General features: G+C 42.6%; 1 pseudogene; it reads right to left on the reverse strand.

The window, feature by feature from the left end:
• Nucleotides 1-734: 734 nt before the first annotated feature.
• Nucleotides 735-6,146, reverse strand: LOC105992137 (annotated as a pseudogene).
• Between the last annotated feature and the right edge of the window lie 288 nt (nucleotides 6,147-6,434).

The following is a 6,434-nucleotide window of genomic DNA, read 5'->3' on the forward strand; positions in this document are numbered from 1 at the left end:
AACTTTTTACTTATTTTCAGGGAGGGGAAGGGTCAGTACTAGCGCAAGCAAGTATACAGAAGCAAAATCAGAAGTTAGCAATTGTAAAATGTAATTCTAATTTTTAATATTTCATTCCCTCCTTTTTCTTTGGACTAATTTTAATCTTAAAATTCAGAGTGTCTCTATATCATCTTGTGGGATGTCAGTTGTTTTCAATGCTTGGTATTGTTGGGTTAATACCATGGCCTGTATAATGGATAGCCTTTCACGGATAAACTGTAACAACCTGTTGAGAATGAAGGGGCCAAAAGTAAGAAGCAAAAGTAAGAGGATGATGGGCCCTGTTATCACAGACAGCAATGTGGTGAGCCAGGGGGATTTGGACCACCAATTTTTAAACCAACTGGCTCCAGCGGCCTTTTCCCATTTTCGCTCCTCCAGTCATTTACAAAGCTTGGCCATGGAGTCATGCACTACCCTGGTGTGGCCAGCATAGAAGCAACATTCTTCTTTAAGGGCCGCACACAATCCTCCATCTCTAATGAAAACTAAGTCTAGGCCTCTTCGATTTTGAAGCACAACCTCTGACAGGGAGGTGAGGGAGGTTTCCAATGCAGAGATGGATTTCTCTATCCCCTTTAAATCCTCTGCTATAGCGGCCTTTAGCTGTTTCATGTGTTGATACCCTTCCACATAAGCAGCACTCCCCATTCCTGCCCCCGCTACTGTCAAGGTCACAACAGCAAGAAATATTAAACAGTTTTTAAAAGTCTTATCTTGAGAGGGTTTTGAGTGCACTGCAGCTTCCATTCGGATGGCTCACTGGGGTCCTTGCCGTCTCTAGGTGATGCACGCTTGATGTGGGAGGCGTGTATCCAGGCGGCGATCCCGTCTACCTGCAGCGCAGTAGGTGTGGTCAGCAGCACAGTGTACAGGCCCTTCCACCATGGCTCGAGGGTCCTGGATTGGTGTCTCCTCACGTACACCTCATCAACGATCTGGAAGGGGTGTGGGATGGTAGAACTCCCGGCTGTGTAAGCAGCGCTAAGGGTTTCCACACCTGTCTCTGGATGAGTTGTAGAGCTCGAGGCCGCGCTTGTAAACTTTGGGTATTTGCAAAAGAATCAATGACAGGGTCAAGGAAATCTGCTATGGGAGGGGGTCCCCCATATAGGATTTCGTAGGGAGTCAGTCCATGGCTTGCAGGAGTGTTCCGAGCTCTAAACAGGGCCATGGGAAGGAGTTGGATCCAGTCTTTAGTGTCAGTTTCTAGGGCTAATTTAGTTAGGGTCTCTTTGATTGTTCTGTTCATCCGCTCTACCTGTCCTGAACTTTGGGGTCTTTAGGCACAATGTAATTTCCAATCTATCCCCAAAAGCTTGGCCACTATTTGACTTACCTGGGAGACGAAAGTAGGACTATTATCTAACCCTATTACCTTAGGGAGCCCAAATCGAGGAAAAAATCTCTTCCAAAATCTTTTTGACTACCACTTGTGCTGTCTCTTGTTTGGTGGGGAAGGCTTCTGTCCAGCCGGAGAAGGTATCTACAAAGACTAGGAGATATTTAGCTCCGTATTTGCCAGGCCTGGTTTCAGTGAAATCGACCTCCCAGTTGGTGCCGGGTCATTCTCCTCTCATTCTGACTCCGGCGCGTGCTTGGAATCGGCCTGCATTAACCTTGACGCAGGGAACACAAGAGTCTATAACCTGTTTAATTATGCCCGATAGATCTGGAATGTAATGAAACTGCTCCTCTCTCTGTAAAAGAGTCTCTAGCTTTTTGTAACCCAAGTGGGTCCACCTGTGCAGGTAGGTGACCAGCCTCCTCGCATCCTTTCGAGGCAATATAGTCCTATTTTTATATTCCCAAGTCCTGGTAGAGTCATTAAAGGTTGCCTTTAGCTTTTTGGCCATCTCTATGTCCTGATCTGAATACTTGAAGAGACGTTGTTTGTTTGGTTGTCGTTCTCGGGATGTGGCCAAGGCAAGGGTTTGGTTTTGTAAGGCCATTGTCTTAGCAGTTTCATCCGCCATCCTGTTCCCTACCACTACGGGGTCCCTCCCCACCTGGTGACCCAGACAATGGATGATACTCACCTTTTTAGGTAGGAAGAGGGCCTGCAGGAGGTCTAGGATTTCCTTTTTGTTTTTAATGTCCTTTCCCACCGAAGTTAACAGCCCATGCCTCCGATAAATCTCTCCATGGACATGTGCGGTAGCAAAAGTATACCGGCTGTCTATGTAAATGTTGACTTTTTTCCCTGGGCCATTGTCAACGCCTGCGTCAGGGCGATGAGTTCAGCCCTCAGCGCCTGCATCAGGGCATTGAGTTCAGCCCTCTGCGCTGAGGTTCCAGGTTCTAGGGCCGATGCCCAGATGACTGTGGTCCCATCTACTACTGCTGCCCCCGCCTTCCGCTCACCGTTATGCAGGAAACTGCTTCCATCTGTGTACCAGGTGTGTTCAGCATCTGGTAGGGGTTGGTTGGTCAAGTCCTCATGGGTCCCGTGCACTTCCGCCAGGATTTGATGACAATCATGTTCGATGGAGAGGTGAGAGTCTGAGTCCGGAAGTAGAGTTGCTGGGTTGAGAGAGACCGTGGCCCCGAACCGAATCTGGTGGGGATTTAACAGCATGGTCTGGTAATGGGTGATCCGGGCATTTGAAAGCCAACGGTCAGGGGGCTAGCGAATAACTCTCTATGGCATGGGGGGCCATCACCGTCAAGGCCTGTCCCAAGGTTAGTTTATCAGAGTCTTTTACCAACACGGCCACAGCTGCAATAATACGGAGACATGGGGGCCATCCGGCCGCCACACTGTCCAGTTTTTTTTGAAAAGTAGGCCACCAGTCTTTTCCAGGGCCCTAATTTTTGGGTCAAACCTCCTTTTGCAATTCCCTGTCATTCATCCACATATAAAGTGAATGGCCTGGTCACATCCGGGAGGCCCAAAGCCGGAGCTGATAATAAGGCCTTTTTAATTTGATTGAAAGCTTGTTGTCGCTCTTTTTCCCACCAAAACGGGGCATTAGCCCTGGTAAGGGGATACAGAGGGGCTGCCAACTCAGTGAATCCTGGTATCCACAAGCAACAAAATCCAGCGCTTCCCTCAGGGCCCGTGAGCTTGTGGGCAGCGGGATCTGGGTGATGGCTTGTTTACGACTCTCTGTTAGCCACCTCTGCCCTCCTTCCAGCTTATAGCCTAGGTAAGTCACTTGCCTGACACAAATTTGGGCCTTTTTGGCTGAGGCCCTGTACCCTAACTCCCCTAGCCTCTTTAAAAGGGCCCCGGTACCTGTTAGACAGTCATCTCGAGTCTCGGCTGCTAGGAGCAGGTCATCTACATACTGTAGAAGAGTGAACTGAGGATGGCTGACTCTGAAATTGGCCAGGTCCTGATGTAGAGCCTCGTCAAACAGGGTCGGGGAGTTTTTGAATCCTTGCGGTAATCTCGTCCATGTGAGCTGTCCTGAAAAACCTGATTCTGGATCTCTTCACTCAAAAGCAAAGATTGGCTGACTCTGAGGACTTAGTCTCATGCAGAAGAAGGCATCTTTTAAATCTAGCACTGTATACCATGTGTGGCTCGGGGGCAGCGTACTTAGTAAGTTGTAGGGATTAGGCACCGTAGGATGTATATCCTCTGCCCTCCAGTTTACTTCGCTCAAGTCCTGCACTGGACGGTAGTCTCCAGTCCCGGGCTTTTTGACGTGCAATAAGGGCATGTTCCATGGAGATTGGCATGGTTTTAGGATGCGCAATTGTAGCAGCCTTTGTATATGCTGCCTAATTCCATTTTTGGCTTCCCTGCTTAGTGGATACTGATATATCATCACCAGGGTAGCCGAGGGCTTAAGTCCAATGACCAGAGGAGGCTGGTTTGTAGCCAGTCCCATTCCCGCCGTCTCCGCCCAAGCCTGGGGAAAATCTGACAACCACTGGGGGTCGATCGAGGCTGACTGAGGGCTTTCATGTAATCGATGTTCATCCTCTAGGCGCAGAGTTAGGACTTGGAGGGGCTGTACTTGGGGTCCCCTAACAGAGGCCCCTTTTTCTTGGAAGTGAATCTGGGCTCCTACCTTTGACAGGAGGTCCCTCCCCAACAATGGATAGGGGCAGTCCAGAACCAGGAGGTTTTCTCATAAGTCTGTAATGTAGGTAGCATTCAGCAGGAATTTTAATTGCTTCATTTAGAAGTAATCAAAGAAATTAAAGGTCGGGGTTTCAAACCATCTGAATGGTACACCATCATATATAATGGTTGAAGGTGTGGATATGTGGATAGAACTAGGGCACATTTACCTACTATATGTTATATGGATTCCTCATGGTTTCTGGGTAACAAAACAAAGCATATAGAGAGAGGCATAAATTATATTACATTTTATTACCTTATATTGTATTGTTATAAATAAATGAGAAAAGAACACTTTTCTTGACGGTACTGGGGCTAGAACTCTGGGTCTGGGTGCTGTCCCTAAGCCTCATTGTGCTCAAGGCTATTGCTCTACCACTTGAGACACAGCGCCACTTCCAGCTTCCTCTTACAGAGTAGTTTATTGGATATAAGAGTCTCACAGACTTTACTGCCTGGGCTGGCTTTCAACCATGATCCTCATATCTCAGCCTCCTGAGTAGTTAGGATTACAGGCGTGAGCTTTCGGTGCATGGCAAGAAAAGTCACATTTTTAAGAGGGAAGAATCTTAGAATGTAATTTGGGCAACATGGTGATTACAAAATTTGTGTACACATATTTAAACTATCATATAAACCTGCCAACAATAGAGAAGATAAGCTTGTATTGATATTAAATATTCTCTTTGAATCTGGAATCAGGGAGATACATCTTTCTATCTTTGACATAGCTATTGTGTCTTAAGTCTTGTTAGGATTATTTTGATTTATTTTGTTTTATGAACATGGTTGTAAAAGTAGAAAAATCCCTCAAAAGAAATCAATTATTGATATTGGTAAAAGTACTTCATACTAGTTTTAATTTGTTCAAAATAAATGCTTCAGATTAGACTGTAGCAGTGTTTGTTTTAATCAACAGATATATAACAATGCTCTAGAGTTATTCTTGTTTGTTCATGTCTTTAGATCTTAGTAGTCACTTTGTTTATTCTGATTAAATATAATATCATACTCATCATTTTTTAGCATTGTTATCCGTTTTTAATTCTAGAATGCTGGCCAAATAAAGCAGAATATGAAATTATTTTTCAACAATGGACTCTTCTAATCAGTGTTTCCTTCTATTTATGTCTGAAGAGAACATATGCCTAGAATACACATTTTGTTTTGAACTGATCTCAGTCTTTTCTGTATGACAAAATTTCATGATATTTATAATTATTGATTAAATATACCCCAAGTCAGATGCCTAAAATCTAAAGCAGACATGCAGAAAAAAATAAAGAAAATATAATAATTGTACTATATTGTCTAAATAGACAAAATTGTGCCAAAATATCTGCTGAACAAAACAAGTGCAGAAGAAATGAATATAAAATAATTTTGGATAATTTAATTGAGGGAAAAATATCCCAACTACTTTGGTAAGTTAAATGTTTCATTTTAATTTTGAAGTTTAAATGTATTTTTCTTGTTATGCATTTGTAAATGCCAAGACAAATTCTGTTACCCAGTGAGGTACAGAAATGAGATGTAAGTTCTTAGTTACTGTACCCAATTATATATGGAAATTATATGTACTTTTAAATAAAATATTGAACTTACAGTTTCATTAAAAATAGAAAAAAATGTTTTCTCTTCCAAGTTTTAAAATTAATTGTACATTTGTTAATATATTGCCTTAGTGAAATCAATAGAAATATAGAAGTTCATAAAAATCTATAGTTGAAATATCATGCAGTAATTGCTAAAGGATTTAATTGCATCTGTAAGTATGAAAAATTGGAATTTTTCTGCTATCTTTTCTCAGTGAAGATGTGTTAGGGACCTTCTTGATGTTTACTGTATAATCTTGCTTGTTTGTAGTTGTATGTCTAATCAATAATTTCCCATGTCCCCTTAAAATAATTGTAAGATCAATGACTTGCTAACCAAAAATTTATTGTCAACTTGTAGTTATTAAAAAGGAAAGTGTCTTCAATATATATCATGATATGTTATCTTTACTCTCAGAAGCCTGCTCCATTTATGTTTACAATAAAAATTATTATTTTAAATCAATCAAAGAATAAAATATTTGGGGGACAAAGAGACTATAGAAATGAAGTGACAAAGGTTAAACAAATGCAGCAGTAGTACTCACTAGACACTAAGTTGAAAATGAACTGTACAACTTTTGGCCAGAGATGGGAGGAAAATCTGTGAGACACAAAGGAAGGGATGACATTGTCCCAAAGGAAATGTACTCATTGCCTGACTTATGAAATGGTCACTCCTCTGTACATCACTTTTATAATAATAGATCTCAGTCTCC

The sequence above is a fragment of the Dipodomys ordii genome, unplaced genomic scaffold, assembly GCF_000151885.1.
Source record: "Dipodomys ordii isolate 6190 unplaced genomic scaffold, Dord_2.0 Scaffold80, whole genome shotgun sequence".
NCBI lineage: Eukaryota > Metazoa > Chordata > Mammalia > Rodentia > Heteromyidae > Dipodomys > Dipodomys ordii.